Consider the following 19014-nt stretch of genomic DNA (forward strand, 5'->3'; position numbering starts at 1 on the left):
ATCTCTTAGCCCCTAATCTCTCTTGTTATCTCTCAGTGCGAACAGTGCCTGCAACAGTGAGCTATTTTAGTGTCGTCCCCCCTGGCAACGAGCAATATTAGTCCCTCTTGGCAACGAGCAATATTAGTCCCCCTTGGCAATGAGCAATTTCAGTCCCCCTTGGCAACAAGCTATTTCAGTCCCCCTTGGCAATGAGCTATTTCAGTCCCCCTTGGCATAGAGCATAAAACCCCCATTGAGCATGAAGTTACTAGCAATGAGCATGTAGGCAAGTGGCACTTATGTGTCAGATGTGTAATGGGCATTACAGTTTGTTATATAGTATGTAATGGGCATCAGGTGTGTTATATAGTATGTAATGGGCATTACGGTGTGTTACATAGTATGTAATGGGCATCATGTGTGACCTTATGTGTAATTGGTATTACAGCATGTGGCTTTATGTGTAATGAGTATTACAAAGTTCACTATTATGTGCAATGGGCATTCTGGTGTGTGGTATAATGTTGGGCCGCGCCCCCTTTTCGCCGTGCAAGAACGCTGCCTACTACAAATGGGGGGGGGGGCGCGAAACATGCTCTTGCTCCGGCACCATGGCATCTAGCTACACCACTGGGTATTAGACACACCTAATGGGCCCAATAGGTTATACTACACACACCCCTTTGATAGGGCACCCCCTAATAAAATGTGCTGCGCACACCTATGGTGGCGATGCAGTGTTTTCTGGGAGCATCTGTTTGTACATGCCACTCTGGGGCAGGACTGTGGTGGCTGCTGCAAACTAACACTTTACAGACAAGGGGGGGGGGGGGGCATTTGGGAATCCCCCTGCCTGTTAGCAGGGCATAGAGGCTGTGCACATCTATTCCAGGAGACAGAGGGACAGGGGGCATGGCCAGTAGCTCTCAGAGCCCTGGTCAGGCACCCCAGTAGCGAAACGGGGGCATGACTTCGCAATTGCAAACCTTTTTCCTGTCCCGAGCCCCACCGACCAAAAGTTGGGAGGTATGGCTCAGTAGCAGTGTTACATAGCACCCCTGGCTGTTACTGGCTTTTGTGCATGTGTGACCAAAGGTCCAGCATGCACACAGTCACTGTGCCTCATGAGCTCTATTCTGTTCCATAATCTGTGCCAGCATTTGGCTGGTCAATGTGTATTTTATATATAACTGTGCGTTACCTATGTGTGGCCTAAGTGGTGATGTCATTCAGGAATACAACCCCTTACACAGTTTACGATATGCGTTATCATATAATGTGTTAACGATATCCGGGGTACTGCAAAACAAATGATATGTGGGTCAAAAGCTGAATGATATTATTAACTATATCCTTCAGTGACGTCACCCAGAACCCTGCCGAACATGCAGTCACTGCCAAGATCCTCAGATTGGGCTAAAAAAATCGGAGTTATCGTTAACGCTCCGTGGGAGCACACACCGTTAATAATATAGTGGGTACACACTGAATGATATGCACAATGTTAATTGCATTTGTATAGTGTGTACCCAGCTTTAAGGTCTGTACCCCTGTACAATTGCAGCAGCTGCCGACATACATTTGCCGACACTATAACCTGAGGTTCTGGAAAGTCTGTATTAATGTGTGCAGGTGGGAGCAGTTATCTGAAGTTTTGCATAAGGTGCCGAAAAACATTACATTGGTCCTGAGTAAGAGGTTAGACAGGGCCACAAAATGTGAATGGGTGTGGATCATTTGGTCTACAACAACTAGGTTGACAAGCATTTGGTTGACAACACTAGGTTGACATGCAGCAAGGTCGACATGGATTTAGGTCAACATGGGTCAAGGTTGACATGGGTGTAGGTCGACATGGGTTAGGTCGACAGGGTCAATAGATCAACACAAGCATTAGGTCGACATGGCAAGGTCTACAGTCAAAAGGTCGACATGGGGTTTTTCACTGGATTTTGACCCGAAATTTTAAAGTGCACCGCCTCACTTCACAACGCTCACTGTGCTCGCAATGCTTCGGGCACTATTTTATTCTCCCACCATGCCCCAGTGGATGGTAGGGCATGAAATACCGCCTGTCGGCACATGTCTGCTCAAAAAACAGTGGAAAACCCCATGTCGAGCTTTTGACTGCCCCATGTCGACCTAATGATTATGTCGACCTAATTACCTGTCAACCTAAACGAATGTCGACCACCTAGTGGTGTGGACCCAATGCTTGTTGACCTAGTTGTAAACCGAATGACCTTATCCCTTGTGTATTCATGAAAATAAACATCTTTAAATAATTAAGGAAAAACTTTTATGTTGAAAAGGCAGAGCATATTAAGCGGTAATCTTTCAAGATACTTGGGGGGAATTTAATATATATTTGGCAAGAATTCTCCAAAGCGTCAATCATTTACACTGCAAAACCAGTTTGATTTTTTTAAAAACTGTAGATTTCTTACCAAATCTCTCACTTTCTGAATCTCTCATCCTATTAAATGTCACCCTTATTATCTAAATAATGACCATGCAAGAACATACATAATATGAATAAATGTCTATTTGACTGTTTCTATGACAACTGATGCTTAAGTCACTTTCTGTGGATAATTGCATCTTATGTTTTTTTAAAGATAATTAAAACAGAATTTTTGATTTCTTTTAATATTCCATTCACTTGAGATTTATATAAAAGGATAGAATATATTATATATACAGATTATCTATCTATTTATCTATCTATGTGATTGCTGGCCACTTGTTCCGCATTGATAATTCTTTAGATTTCTTATCGCTAACTAAAAGTTTTAACTTTGCTTCTCACAGTGATTTTGATGCTTAAAAATAATTATGTCATTTCATTGCACGACATCAGCAATCAGCCCTGTATGAGCTATAGTGATGGCTTGGATTTTGTTATATGTTCAGTTTTATATTTATAATACAGGCACAAATGCACAGAATGTATGATGCATCTAATGATTTGTGAATAAGAGGCCTACAGTAGTTCAGCATGGCTTGCTACACAGGAAATTTGCAAATTGAGCGATTATTGAGCAGTTGTGTTCTCACTGCGCATTCAAGGCACCAAACAGCGCAAAAATATCCATACGCATAGATGTTGCAGTTTGATTGGCATGAAGCCAGCGTTCAGTTGCCAATCAGTTGTGTTTGTGAAAATGCAGGCGTGCCCAAGCATTGTATGTGGGTATTTGACATGAGTGATGACCACTTCCAGCCTGATTCTTGGGCAGCTTAGTGGAAGCTCTAGACTTACCCAGATGAAAAAACTCTTTGATGGTTTGGTTTTTGCAAATGCATTGCAAATAGCGTCTTTTCTTTGTGTCTGGGCAGCGGCTTTTTGCTCGGAGTGCACTATGAATTCTCAGATTAGTGATCCAAACTGAATTAGGCCCAAAGTTAGGTGAACACCTTTATCTATTATTACAGGAAGTTAGGGCAGTGCATTTATAGTCACATACTATTTACTGTAGTTTGAGTTGTTTCTGTGTAATGATTGATTATGGCTCAGAGAAGTACTAACTTTTTCCTTAAGGCCCAATGTTTATGGGGCAGCAAAGAGCGGTGTGCACTGACATGCAGATGAGTGACGGAGTGGACGGCTTTCTAGCTTCCTGTTTTGGCGAAATCACACCACAGCAATTAGCTCTGCTTACCCCTATATGTTATTCACAATTTGCCTCATAGCACAAATGGTGTGGGTCATAGGGGAAAACTGCGCTATTACAGTTATTCATTTATTGCAAAGGAAGGAGATTTACTAAAGCTCCGAAACAAAGTGTATAATCCCTTTAAAGTATTTGGATTGTGTGGACCATCCCCTGTGTTCTGCTTTCTAATTGATTTCTTAATGATGAACTTCACCTGAAACTTTTGGCAGAACGGCAAATTAGCTTGTGGATCTAAAGGCAGCCAAATCTGACAACGCCTCATCACTGCCAGAACTATTAGCGAATTTGCTCATTTGGGATGCTTTCATTCATTTGCTTAACAAAACACAGCCCTGGGGGGAAGAATGTTCCTCGAATGATTGTGATTGTATGGTATGTACCTCCACTCATTTATCCACATTTTCATAGTCCCTATATATAATGGTGTAAGATGCCTAGTCACATTATACAGAACATTTGTACATCAGGTAAACACATCAAAATGTATTTAATCAGCTCTAGTGTATGGGCTTAATCCTGAGCTACATTTAGGTTTCCTTGCTATAGCTGTAGCAATTCATGTATGCTTAATGATATAATTACATGAACAGATGCTGTTATTCATACAAGATAAGTCAAATATTGCAAAATGAGTTACTTTATAACAACATTAAATTATGTGAATCACATGTTCTTCAGATATAGTGAAAGCATTCAGGCAGGATAAATAGCCACTTTTATATACAGACATTTTATATATATATATATATATATATATATATATATATATATATATATATATATATATATATATATATGCGTCACTCCTGGGTCTTTATCAAACGGAATTTAATGGCGTTAGTCAACGGCGTTTCGGGACTCCTCCCGTCATCAGGACAATTACCATAGTGCAAAATAAAAGACATTTTATACATACCAGCATGTGTAGGCTCCCCCTCCGTCTGGCGGTTCTCCGTTCCGTTCTCAGCCCCAGCTTCCGGATCACAGTCAGGAAGTGACGCGATCCCGGCCGGTGGAACGCACGCCAGAGGCGGGCGGTGCCTGTGAATGACAGTAACAATAATACAATTTTATTAGTAAGAAGTGCAAAACAAAGAATAAAAATCTGTTGCGATGTGTATCGAACAATGATAGTTCAAATTCAGGTTTGAAAGCTAATAATACAATGTGACAAGGCTTGCTGTGTAACATCTCAGGCTAGAAACACAAAATGATGCCTAAGAAATATATGTAAGGACATGCGTGATGAAAGCCAGGACAGTGATATCCCGCTGTGATATTACATGTGTTGGCCGAGAAACAGATATGAGCTGTAAGTCGCCAGTGTGAAAGATACCCACAAAAAAGTCTAAAAAGATATGTTAAAAAACAATGTTTCTATGAACACTGTTGTGTTTCAATTCACATCCCTGCCCGGAGAGCCGTCGCAGGTATGATGTGAAACGAGAGCTATGAAGAAAAAATGTGTATATACTGTATGTGATACATACTTCCCAGTACTCTAGCAGCATAAGTATCTGGAATGTGTCTCTGTAACATAAAACGTGAAAACAATGTGCAAGAAAAACCAACATCAGCACAGTGTTCTTGTCACATGTATTAACACAAATGTAAGTACAGTCAAATATTCAACCTCATAGAAAGCAACTGTAATTAATAGCTTCATTCAACCCATCTGGGTTTACAGTTTGCAATCTGTATATCCACTCACATTCGCGTCGGAGCAACATCCTATCCCTATCGCCTCCCCTGCTAGGGGGTGGAATGTGATCTATCATACGATAGCGTAGGTGTGCCAAGTTGTGGTGTGCCATAGCGAAGTGGCGTGCCACCGCCTGCTCGCTGGTGCCCGACACTAGTGCGGCCCAGATGGCTGCCCTGTGTTGGGCCATTCTCTCCTTAAACTGTCTGGCTGTCTTGCCCACGTAATATAATTCACATGGACAAGACAGCAAATAGACCACATATCGAGAGCTACAGGTGAGGGGATATCTAATTTTTAGGTGGGAGCCTGTGGGGGGTGCTTGAATAATTCACCTGTGATCAAATAGCTACAGGTGGCACACCCCAAGCATTTATAGCATCCGGGCTTCCTACTTAAAAAATGATCAGTGCGTTTCTTGGGTTTGTCACTGATATCCATTTTAACCACAAGGTCCCTGATGTTGGGGCCCCTCTTGTAGCTGGGCATGAGTTTTCGGTACTTGTTTCCTATCTGGGCGCCCACTAAGTTAATTGAGCACCATGCTATTCTCCGTAGTGAAATCTGATCGCATCGCATCGTACACATACACGATATTGAACGATGCGATGCGATGCGATGCGATCCGATTCGATTTCCCATAGGAAACAATGTTAAATGGCTCAATTTAGCCAAATTATCATAGGAACAATAGTAAATGGGCCAAAAACACCCCTGAACATTGAAATGTCCCCCCAAAAGTAGTTGACGCCACCCCGCCATCAACGTGAACCCGAAGCGTGGCGAGCGCAGCGAGCCCGCGAGGGGCGGCGGTACGCGTCCTCCGACCTTTTCATGCCCTACTATCCACTAGGGCGTGGAGTGAGAATAGAATAGTGTGGCGAGCGCAGCGAGCCACCGAGCCCGAAGCGTGGCGAGCGCAGCGAGCCCCGCGAGGGGACGCGGATACCTTCACAGGTAAACGCGTCCCTTTGCGGGCTTCCCAGGTGTCCGCGTCGCCATGGACACCTGGGAAGCCCGCGAGGGGACGCGTATAACTGTGAAGGTATCCGCGTCCCCTCGCGGGGCTCGCTGCGCTCGCCACGCTTCGGGCTCGGTGGCTCGCTGCGCTCGCCACACTATTCTATTCTCACTCCACGCCCTAGTGGATAGTAGGGCATGAAAAGGTCGGAGGACGCGTACCGCCGCCCCTCGCGGGCTCGCTGCGCTCGCCACGCTTCGGGTTCACGTTGATGGCGGGGTGGCGTCAACTACTTTTGGGGGGACATTTCAATGTTCAGGGGTGTTTTTGGCCCATTTACTATTGTTCCTATGATAATTTGGCTAAATTGAGCCATTTCACATTGTTTCCTATGGGAAATCGGATCGCATCGCATCGCATCGCATCGCATCGTTCAATATCGTGTATGTGTACGATGCGATGCGATCCGATTTCAGTACGGTGCCGTACGTAGAAAACCTGGGCGCCCAGATAGGAAACAAGTACCGAGTTTTCTCTGGAACAAGCCCTTAAGATCTTTGTCTGTATTGGCTATAGGCCAGAGACTTTTGACCTTCGAGACAATAGTAGGGGTCTGGGTGGAGAATTGGGTAACCCATGTCATGGTCTCACTGGTTTTAGTGGACTTGTTTTTATCAGTGAGGAGTTCACTGCGTTCCTTGTTGCAGGCCTTTTCTCTGGCTATGATGAGATCATTTAAGGAATAACCCCGTTGTTGGAATTTGGTGGTCATCTCATCTAGCTGTGCATCACGGGTATTGGTCTCACTGTTGATTCTGCAGACCCGCAGGAATTGCGAGTACGGTAGCCCTGCTTTCGTATGTACAGGATGGAAGCTACTATGATGTAACATGTTATTCCGGTCAGTTGGTTTTGAGTATAGTTGGGTTTGGATCTTACCCTGTTCCAACCTAATCTCAACATCCAGAAAATTGATTTTCTGTGTGTCCAGAACATAAGTAAACTTCACAGGGCTGGCTGATGTATTATGCTCCTCTAACAATTGGATTAGTACATCCTGGGGGCCTGTCCAGTCCTGTAAAATTGGAGCACACCGTGTTTTCACGTGCGGGCACCCGGGCAAACGTTACCAACAGCCATTACCTGTTGGTGGAGGAGTGCCAGACCACTACCCTTGTGTGTGTGTGTGTGTGTGTGTGTGTGTGTATGTATGTATGTGTATATATATATATATATATATATATATATATATATATGCGCCTAGGGAACACAAGCTGCTAACTGCAGCCATTTATTTTTTATATAATCATTAATCTTTCTGACTTTATTCATATCACACTTGGTCTTTGATAAAGCAGGCAACAGACGAAGGCGGGGAAATGCGTCAGCCCTGCATATCTTTTCATCCATCCAGCGCTGGCCGGCAAGCAGGAGTCTGACTTGAGAACCTGGGCAGAAGTTGTTTAATAACAAGGTACTCTGGCATTTATCAACAGTTACCATTTCCCTAGATAATAGATACATTGGGTGAGATTTAATAGGATGAGGGATTCAGAAAGTGAGAGATTTGGTGAGAAATCTCCAGTTTTTTTTAAAGTGGCAATCATGTACACTGCAAAATCACACTGGTTTAGCCGTATAAATGATTGCCGCTTTAAAAAAAACTGGAGATTTCTCCCCAAATCTCTCACTTTCTGAATCTCTCATCCTATTAGATCTCACCCATTGTCTCAACATGCTTTGAATGACTGAAAATCAGTGGATTATCAATTGATCAAGTCTTTTTTCATTTACCATTTTTTTTATCGCTTTTTTTTTCTCCTTTTATTTTGTATCGGCCGGTACCTATATGTACAATTATTAAATGTTATGCCACTATTTTTTATGCTTATGTCTTATCATTGAATGAATATAAAATGCTCTATAAATTAATATCCATTTGACTGTCTTTTATAATTATTATTATTATTATTATTATTATTGATATTATTCCCATTGATAAACTAATTTTGGTTAAATTACATTGAGTGGTTCCCAACACGACTTCTTTTGGTATTTTTTTTTATTCATATTACTGTACAGTAACTAGTAATAGCTAAACCTTTCATGACTTTAAAGGCTGGGCCAGATTGTTGGGTTTTGCAATGTGTGATTCATAACTGCATACTGTAATTGTTTCAATTTATTTTCTTAGGGTCAGATAGCTCAGGGTAAAGGTTCTTCCTCAGTTGTCAAGAGTTCCACAAGTCAAAAATGTATAATGGTTTTATACACCAAACGTTATATAATTGGTGTCACCGACAATGCTAACTGGAGGCAGACATATATCATTGTCTGTGGTCCTGTGCTATGGTATACTAATTTTGGAGGAAAGTACAACATTATATTAACAACACACTGAGGGTACAATCACTGTGACAGCCTCTTGGGCGTTCTGGAACATCTACCCCTCCATTAACTCTACAACTCCACCTCAAAATACTCAACGTCTTCTGGCAAGAGTTGCCGCGGTGACCAAAAAAACATACTCTCAAGATGGATTCACACTGACACATTCACACTATAGCTTATGCTTCCTAGACTACGCTTTCTATTTCAAATGGACTGGGTTGAATGTTCGATTGACATAGAATTAAGGGCATCAAAATTTTTTTATATCTGGTTACCATATGTTCTTTTACTTACTCACTCCGATATAGATCGTATTCGACAATATTTTAGGCTCTCTACTTGGTATAACATTGGTATTCCCACTGCAATACTTTGAAGAGGCGCCTACTGCTTCTAGAGATGTTTTTCCACATATATTGCTCATGTTATGCCCATACTGTAGTAATGCCTAGATAATTGTATTCCCTAAATTTGTTTCATAGCTATAATAATTATTGAGAGTGCAGTATGTACTATCTCTACCCATCGGCACTAGGACCTTGGACTGCAGAAGGCGTAATCTCCAAACCTTTTGTACTTTTGTGTATGTATGGCTATACCACACGTCTTCCGCTCCATACTCCTTGTCTGTATTATATGGAGGTTACTAATTCTGTATAGGGGCAGCACAGTCATTGTAATAGTTAGCATTACTGCCTCAAAGCACTAGAGCCATGGGTTCCATACCCACCATGGCCCAAAAAACTGTGCAGAGTTTGTATATTCTCCCCGTGCTTACATGGCTTTTCTGTGTGTTCTTCGGTTTCCTCCCGCAATCCAAAATATACTGGTTAATTGGTTCCCAACAAAACTAACCGTAGAAAGAATGTTTGTGCATGTACATGTGATAGGGAATATACTGTACATTGTAAGCCTGTGAGGGTGACTTGATCAGCGTGGGGTGGCGATGACCTGGTAGTAGTGGTGGTGTCCTCCTGAGTCCAGTGAGCCAATCTGGAGTTGCTAGGCAGCCAATAGCGCTATTTGCGGGAGTGGAGCCACAGAAAGTAAACAAAGCTGTCTGCGGCTCTACTCAATTAGTAAAGGGATCGCGACCTGTCGTTTTTTATTTTGCCAAGTCCCCGGAGGACCCTGGTGAGTATGGTTTCCTTCCACATGTACCCCATATGGATTTCGACAGGACCAGTGGATGGATGGATACCTACCTACGTGTCAAGGTAGGTAAGTATATGTATGCATGGGCTCTGTATGTAATAAAGTTTTACTTTCATTGTGTCAGTGTGTGTTTATTTCACTATTTCTACTGTTGTAGAACTACAAGTACCAGCGGGCCCTTTACTGCCCTGAATGTGGTGCAGGCTTGCTGGGACTCATATTTCCACAGCAATACAAAATAGTTTGTTCTATTTTTTACAACACCATCAGTCTGGTGCCCAACGCCCAGGGGCCCCCAGGGGCAGCCACAGGCTGTGGCCTGGACAAGTAAATTCTGAAGGGAGAGACCCCTTCATTGGGGGGTCCCCACTTCCCCAGGATGCCTGCCCAGGCTGACCGGTCAGGGGGTAAATGCTTTGGCCAGGGGACTTATATAAAAAGTCTCCCCCGGGCTATGGCATTACCCTGCTGGCTGGTTGGGCCTGGTGTGGGTTTTCAAAATATGGGGAACCCCAACTCGTTTTGTCCTTCATATTTGGGGAACCAGGACTGGCCCTTGAGCCTGGTGCTGGTTTTAAAAAATCCAGGGGACCCCTATTTAGTCTGTTCCCTGATTTTCTTTTAAAAACAGGATAGGCTCTTTGAGCCTGGGGCTGGTTATGGCCGTTGGAGGAGGGGGGTACCCCCATGGCATTTTAATTTTTTTTTTTTTTTTACACTGCAGCCTGCATGGTTCTGACTGATCTGTGCAGGCTGCCGGCTCGTATTTGTATTTACCGGCCTTATATACAGCCACTAAATATGAATACGAACCTGGCAAAATACAACTGCCTATGCCATCGGCCAAATACGAATCCAAAAATATGGCAGATCGTCCCTATTTGCGATCGTATTGCCAATAATACGGCCTTTGGCAGTTGTATTGATTCGTATTAAGAATACGAATACGACTGAATCATATTCGTATTCTTAGTAAATTTTCCCCAAAGAGTGCAATTTTTTGACCTATTAACTGCACTCAACCCTTGTCCTAAGAAGAATGAGAATCACTGTAGAGAACTGATAAACAAACAAAGATACAGATTTGCAGGGCCAAGGAGGCATTTAATATAGTCAATTTATATATACAGCTGCAAACTACAGAGAAACTCTGTATCTGGAAAACACAAGCTACAATTCTAAATTAGTGCTGTTAGCATGTGTTATATTTGGTGGTTATGGAAGAATATTATAGATAACTGCTTTTTTCAGATGTGAACCATTTTAATACACATATTATCAGTATGACTTTTATAAAACTCAACATATTCCCAACTGTAAGTCTAATCAGAATACTAATTATGCAATTTTTATAATGTCCCATCTAGAAAACCTTTAAAATGTACTACAAATTGCAGTGTTCTATGGGCACATTCATCTGTGCTGAATAGTGACATTACATAATCAGGAATATTAATGCACTTGCAATACTGTTCTAGCCAGTGAGCAATTTAAATTCATAATAGGCAGAGTTTAGTTTAGCTTACAGATAAAGATATAATTACAGATACATTTAATAGCCATCATTGAACTGCTTCATTCTTCACTTTATTTCTTCAATTTTTAACTTGCAGAGAACGCTGTAAAGAGAAAATGATGAAGGTTTATTATTTTTTTTTTTTTTTAAAAAGTCAAAGTGGGAAAATATTTTTATTTTATATTCACCATTAAAGAAAATAGCATGCATATTTTTAGGAAGCTAGTAAGAAACAGCATCAAGAATCAACTATTATTGCCTATTATTTTTTCTACATATAGTTTACTGAAAATAATAATTTAAAGGTTAAATTCCTTCCCAACTCATAAATCTGCCAAGGTTTGTAAGGTAAGCTCATATTAAAAAAATAGGAATACAATGAGGTCTTTTTATGGTCACAATTAGAAAAAGTCCCCACAACTGTATTTACTGTATGAAAATAAATTGACTATCTCTTGGAGTTAATAAAATCATTAATCATATGATCAAAAATTACCAGGACTGCAGCCCACCCAGGTCAAATCTGCCACTGTACCCTGAATAAGTGAAGCCAGATGCAGTCTATGAGACTGCACTGGCTTCACTGTGACTGGCAGTGACTTCCAATTGGCAGTCCAACTCCCTTCGGGAGGCCTCTTTGGGCTTCATCGGCTGCAGCCCATAGAATCCAGTGTCTGCACATGAGCAGTACTGAGGCCTATACCGTGCTTGTTCCGGTCCAGGTGCCTGTCATCTGCAGTGTACAGGCTCCAGGACCGTGACTTAGCATCTATGGGCTGCTGTCTAAGCAACCCATAGAAGCTGGGGGCCAGAGCATGTGCAGTACCAAGGACGTTACTGTGCGTGCACTGATCCCATGACCACAGTGGCAGCAGCAAAAGGGGGGGGGGGGGGACGACTGCACTAGCTTCACTGTGACTGTCAGTGACTTCCTATTGGATCTTTGACCTGCCAGTCACCCAAGGTGATGGTCAGGGTCAGAGAGGTGTAACATGGAAGGTGATTTTTTGGTGGTATGAAATGACAGACAACCGGTATTGGTGGGTGGCATATGACAGAAATGGTCATTGTCAGGGAGAATATGTCACAGGGATGGTCAATGTCTGGGGGTGGGATATGACAGGGACGATCAATATAAGGGGGTGGTATATGACTCTCTGTAAAGCGCTGTGGAATATGTATGCACTATATAAGAAAATGTTGATAAATAAATAAATGAATAAATATGACAGGATCACTCAGTACCACAGGGTGGGATATAAAAAGGGACACAGTGCCAGGGGATGGGATATGACAGGGACACAGTGCCAGGGGATGGGATATGACAGGGACACAGTGACAGGGGATATAATCTGACAGGGATGCTCAAGTATGGGTTGCTTAGACAGCAGGGGTGGGAAATGACAGGAATGTGTCAGAGTGCTATCAATCTGTCAATTCTTTCCATGTCCAGGCAGGGTGAGGTTTCAGTGTCAGGGAGAAGGTGTCACAGGGATAGTTTCATAACATGTGTTTCTCTGTAAACCCCTACAATGCCCCCAAATAACTTAGGGATCACATTTACAATGTCTAAACTTCTGATTGCTGTAAGCTAGAAACAAAACAAGCCCCCCCCCCCCCCCAATTCAAACAAGATCCGGTATTTAGATTCACTGGCTTATATACTGTAACTGCTCTTCTTCACTATACAGTGCTCAAATTCCATGAAACCTGGGACCCGTGGTCTCCTCTTAGTTAGTGTGAATTTTCCCTTTCCTATTGTGTTTGTATCTGCTATATTATGCTGTTATTAAAAAATGTAAAGTTTGACGATAAATTTATGGTATATTATTATGGCGCGTGCTTTATTTGTTTGTTTTTCTATAAATGTTATACAGTCCGTGACTTGTGCATTTTGTGTCAACTATGTTACTAACTAAAGAGATTCAATATATAAATTACTTACTGTAATTTTCTTTGTAATCGACATGTTTAAATCTTTATAAATTAATTTTATTACTTATTTTTTTATTGACACTTGAACTATGCTTATTTATATTAATTTATTTTTCTCTAAGTACTAGTACAAATGTAATTATTTTCAACCATGTATAGTAATTTTAAATGTAACTTTGTAGAATTATTTTTCATGTGGTTCCTACAGTACTATTGTGAGAAAAAAATGTACGTTTCTGAATGGTTTAAAAAATCCTACCTAGTGCAGCTTTTTTTAATTTGAACATTAAAATTCGGGATGATCAGGACCGGTGCAAGGCACTGGAGCGCTCCCGGTGGGGGGTGCCCTGGCACTCACCCACTCCACGAGGGAGGGGGTGCCGGGCGATGCGGTGTCCGCTCACCTCCTGCTGCCAGGGGCCGTGCTGCTGCTGCCGAGTCAATCCACTCGGGGGATGGGGTGGGGGGAGGGGGTGATGGCACCCGCAAAGTCGCTCCATGGGGGGAGGGGAGGGGGGAGGAGGAGAGTGTCCGCTCACCTCCTGCTGTCGGGGGCTGTGCTGCTGCTGCCGAGGCACTCCACAGGGGATGGGGGCATGGGATGGGCGATGCGGCAGCCGCAAAGTCACTCCACGGGGGGTGGGGGGGAGGGAGGGGAGAGTGTCTGCTCACCACCTGCTGCCGGGGGCTGCTGCGGACTTGGGTACTCCACAGGGGGGCGGGGGGATGGGCGATGAGGTGACGGGGATGACACCCGCTCCAACTTCTGCCCTTCAGTGGCCGGTGCCCTAGGCAATTGCCTAAAGTTGCCTAGTGGTGGCGCCGGCTCTGGGGATGATACTGTATTTTACCTAAAACCCAAAAGTAGAGCTACTGTATTTCAGGAATCACCAAATTACTGACAACTTTACACTTTTAGGCATCTGGATCTTTCAAAATACAGTTTCTGCAGCTGGATGAATAGACAAATCAGCCTTTAGTCATTTTTTGTGATAGTAATGAATGCAATTTTTAAACATACTACGGATTCTATTTATTTCCATAAAAATATGCAAGAGTGGATTGGAATTAAAAAAGGCTTTTACGAAATTGTACAAATGCCAAACATAATAGGTACAGTATAATAAACCGCACACATGTCTCTTTGACACAATAAGATCAGTAACTGCATGAGATAAGCAGAAGCAGGAAAGACTGTCATTTCATGAACATGTGGCCTGCAATCATAAAAACAATATACTAATTCCATTACTTTCACATTGAACTTACCACTGTTTTAATACTGCCTTTTATGCCACTGTATTTTACTTTTTCTTATATTTTCTTCCTGCTACACCCCCCCCCCCCACACACCCACACACACACACACACACACTGTACTGTGTGGCATAGATGGTCAAATCAGAACGATTGAGGTACTGATTGGGTCACCAATATTCCAATACACTATATATCATATTGCTCAAGGGTGACACTTTTCCCATATAATCCTTGGGTCCTTATATAGATTATCTCCCAGTGTAACCTTTGTGAGAAACATAGAATTTGATGGCAGATAAGAACCACTTGGCCCATCTAGTCTGCCACAATGGCTGCCTCACCTGGTATGCTTGTGAAAGGGATGGAAATACATGGGGCTGACTGTGTTACGACCCTACTGTAAGCTTTAGGATGCTGCAACCACCTAATTTTCTGTAATCCATTCTAGGTGTGACCTATTCTACCCATGATAATCATATGTAGTCTGCCCATTATGGCTTCCTTATCTGGTACCTTTCATGAGTGGCATAACCTAGAACTGCAGCGGCTCTACCACTTTATGTCTTGGTCATCCCTGCCTAGCTTACTTTTTGCCTTCAGGCCTCCTTGCCTGCACCTCATGTCACCTGTTCTGTCTGCCTGGCTATCTACAAAACCTGCACTGTTGGTGTGCCTTGAGGACCATGGTTGGGAATGCCTGCTCTAGACTGTAAGCTCTTTGGAGCAGGGCCCTCTTCCCTCCTGTTCTCACAGCCCTCTTCCTGCATTTCAATTACAGCTCTTATTACCATCTACACCCGCATCTCTTCTCACTTGTGTAGATTCATCTCTACCACTAACAATTTGCCCCTGGTAACATGCAGACATCTCCTGTGCTGCCCTACATCTCCGCTGTATTGTGTACTAAAATTGTGCTGCTATTTGTTACCTGTGCTCTGTTTTTGTTCTTCAGTTACTGTTATGTTTAGTTCTGTATACCCTGTATTGTTCTTATATGTGCTATATGTACAGCGCTGTGTACCACGTGTGGCGTCTTATAAATAAAATGTAATAATAATAATAAATGTATTTTCTGCATTTCCTGGGGCAACACATGATGCTGATGCCTGCTTGGAAAGTTTGAAAATAATGGCTGATAACTTTTTTTTAAGTAAATTTTTTATTACAAGTCAAATTCATTTAATCATGTCTGTAAACTTTATATCTACAGGTGATTCAGGATACAATTGTAAACCTCATCTTTTAGCACTCTTAAGTAGGCCAAGAGGCAGTGGAAAAAAGTATATAATAAATCTTCTATATCTACCAGAAGAATTACTGTACCTACTTTTGCCATTTTGAAAAGCCAGTTTAGATGCATTTCAAAATTTGGTGTCGCATTGCTATATTCGGAAGAAAAAAATGTGCAAGGTTTTTCACCACTTGTTGTATTTCGCACAATGTTTGTTTAGACTATAGCATATTTTCAGAACTCACAGATCTTATTCAAGAAGATAATATACCTGGTGATAGTGCCCCATACACACTAGACGTGACTATAAAAGATTTCGCTCAGAAAGGCCCATTTAGAATTTTTAGACAAGTACTATTTAAAATTTCCTGCTAATTTTTAAATGATAAATTAATATTTTTTATATTAATATTAAATAGTTTTGATGAATATATCCTGTGTTTATAGTTATATTGTTAAAAAAACTATGAATTCTATTAACCAACAATGTTAATTATACTTCTTTTGAATTTCTTTTGGGGAACTACATCTTTTACAGTATTTTGTCAAACATTTCTTTAGGGTACTTAGATAACTCAGAAAACAAAAACAAAAAAACACACAGCCTTGTATATTCTACTGTTTTTTTGTAACAAATTTGAAACAAAAAAAGATTTTTTTTTCTTAATTTCCCTTTTTTATTTTGGTTGTATATTAATTTTGTGTTTGCTCTGTGGATTTATTAATTCCCTTATATACAAATCATTATATCATTGTAAAGTGTATTGATGGATTCTAAATACTTTTAAATGGAAGATATACAACATCCCATTGGTTTTAAAACCAGTTGGACACAGGCGAATGTCCACCCACCCCTCCCCTTGCAGCGCGGGTATGGTAATGGAGCCGCCCAGTGCCCCGCCCTTTTCCATCCCCCATACGCCGTGTAGGGTGCATGCACCCGGCGAACCAAAAGTTTGCCATGGGTGCACGCACCCTACGTCTGAACAACATGCTGAAGAAGTCCAGTAAAAAGACCCTCGAGTCAATCCAATGATAACGTGTATTTATTAGATATAAGCGCTTAGAGATATATCATTCAATATCTGGCTTCAGGCCAACATTCAGCTTCCTTAAATACAGGATAAAAGCTGCGTAATACAATCTTTAATAATTGACAAACAAGGAGTATCTTAATTTCACTAAGGGGTGTATACAAGCATAACATAGGGGGAATATAATTAAATAATATTAATGGGGATGGTCTTTCATAAATCATTATAGTTCTCCAAACGTCAACAATTGATTGGTCCAAACGTCACTTGCTGATTGGATCCCAGATAGCTGTTCTCTGGTTGTAATAGCATCTGAGTCTCCAGGAGGGGCAATAGAGACCATGGATGATGGGTAGATTTACATAACCAAAGTCATGCGTTATTCGTACATAGTCCATAAGAGGAGGTTCTTTTACCCCTTTAAGCAAATAAACACACTGTTAGTATAACCTTCTATCGGTCAGTACGTTCTAGGTCATGACTAAAGGTATCTTTGCTTATATCGTATGATTCTAACTCAACTTAGAAAAACAACCTAAAGTCCTTTTGCTTTTCTGATGACACTGCTAAACTATCTATGAAAGACAGCTTCCATCTTGTTCATTTGAGAGAATTTGATTCACACTAATCCTACTTTATAGATTCTATAACATATATTTTATTTTACTTTATCATTCCACCATGTGTTAATTTCCTAATTAACAAACTAATCAATGAATAAAATATGTTTAAAAAACCTTAATCAAAGGAAAGAATTGTCTTATGCAATATATTGTAAGAGATAGCAATAGTAAAGAAATTCTGCTGGTCTTTCTAACGAAAAGATCCATAACATATTGTGTGGCAAGCTTATAAACGAATAATTATTTCAAATTACTGGATGTATTACTGAAAAAAAACATTTACTTATAGTTTACCGGGGCACAATCTGCACATATTGGGGCATATGTGACAGGTTCTGTACATATTGGGGTATATGTAGTAGGTGTAAGTATCAATACTGTGGCTGGACGTTGGGTTCCTGAACCAGATACTTTCTTTACTTGTCTACAGAGTGCGGGTATGCATTTTAGACCACATAAGATAATGAATATGATAAAGATGAAAACCATAATATAATGTAATATTTGATTGAACCATTGAGATATTGTTTGTCCTAACCATGCAAAAGGCATCCACTCTTTTCCCTGGGTTAGCTTTTGTTGGATTTCTTGTAACACCTTAACTTTTCTTTCAATTGGGTTGTAATTATCAGTAATATTAAAACAACACATTCCTTTAAATTGTTCACACCCACTTCCTGCTTTAAGTAATCAATAGCAACTCGGTTCTGAAGTACCCCGTCCCTTACATCTCTGAGTTCTTCATTTATTAATGATATCGCTAAACTGGTAGCATTTATGGGTTTGGCTAATCCACAAGCAATGCTGTTTATTACCTTTGTGTTATAAAGACTTAGACCTGGGACTCCTACTAATGATGCTGCAAGCGATATATATTGGGCAGCACTCAGAAGAGATAAATCGGATCAGAAGTTTGGTTTTAATGATCTTTTGTGAAGGGTATGGTTTATTACATTTGTTATGTTAGCATGTGCAGCTATGAATGTCAGTCTTCCCACATAACAAGTACCTGTAGAATTTGCTGGAATATAAGAATAGGCCATATCTCCACAAACAAAAAATATACCTTTTTGCATGTACAGGTCTTGATAGACAGTGGTTACATTGGCATACATCACACACTTGGAAGTCCTCCCAAGGAATGAGTTACTGCTCAATCCGCTTGATATATTCCAACAATTCTTTTCAAAATGGCTGTGTTGAATACCTAATTTGTATTTCATGTTATGGTACTTGATGGGACTGTTTCCTGTGTTTGCAGACCCTAGGTACATGTATGGGATATCTTTAAATGTCAGATTAATCCCTTCTACCTCACTCATGTTAATTACTTCTTTTAAAGTTAAAGGGATACATACAAAACATGTCTTATAGGCTTCACCCACATGCATGGGGGGCACTACACAAAAAGCATCACTATTTGCAGCTGTAGTGGCTAATTCCAAAAATGTGTTCTTACCATACTATTTAGCTCTTCCCGCAGGATGATCATATATTAAGTCATCGTAATATGGATTATCCTTTGGTTGTGGGCTGCTCTTTGTGGG

The sequence above is a fragment of the Crinia signifera genome, chromosome 4 (assembly GCF_055691185.1).
Source record: "Crinia signifera chromosome 4, ASM5569118v1, whole genome shotgun sequence".
NCBI classification, from domain to species: domain Eukaryota; kingdom Metazoa; phylum Chordata; class Amphibia; order Anura; family Myobatrachidae; genus Crinia; species Crinia signifera.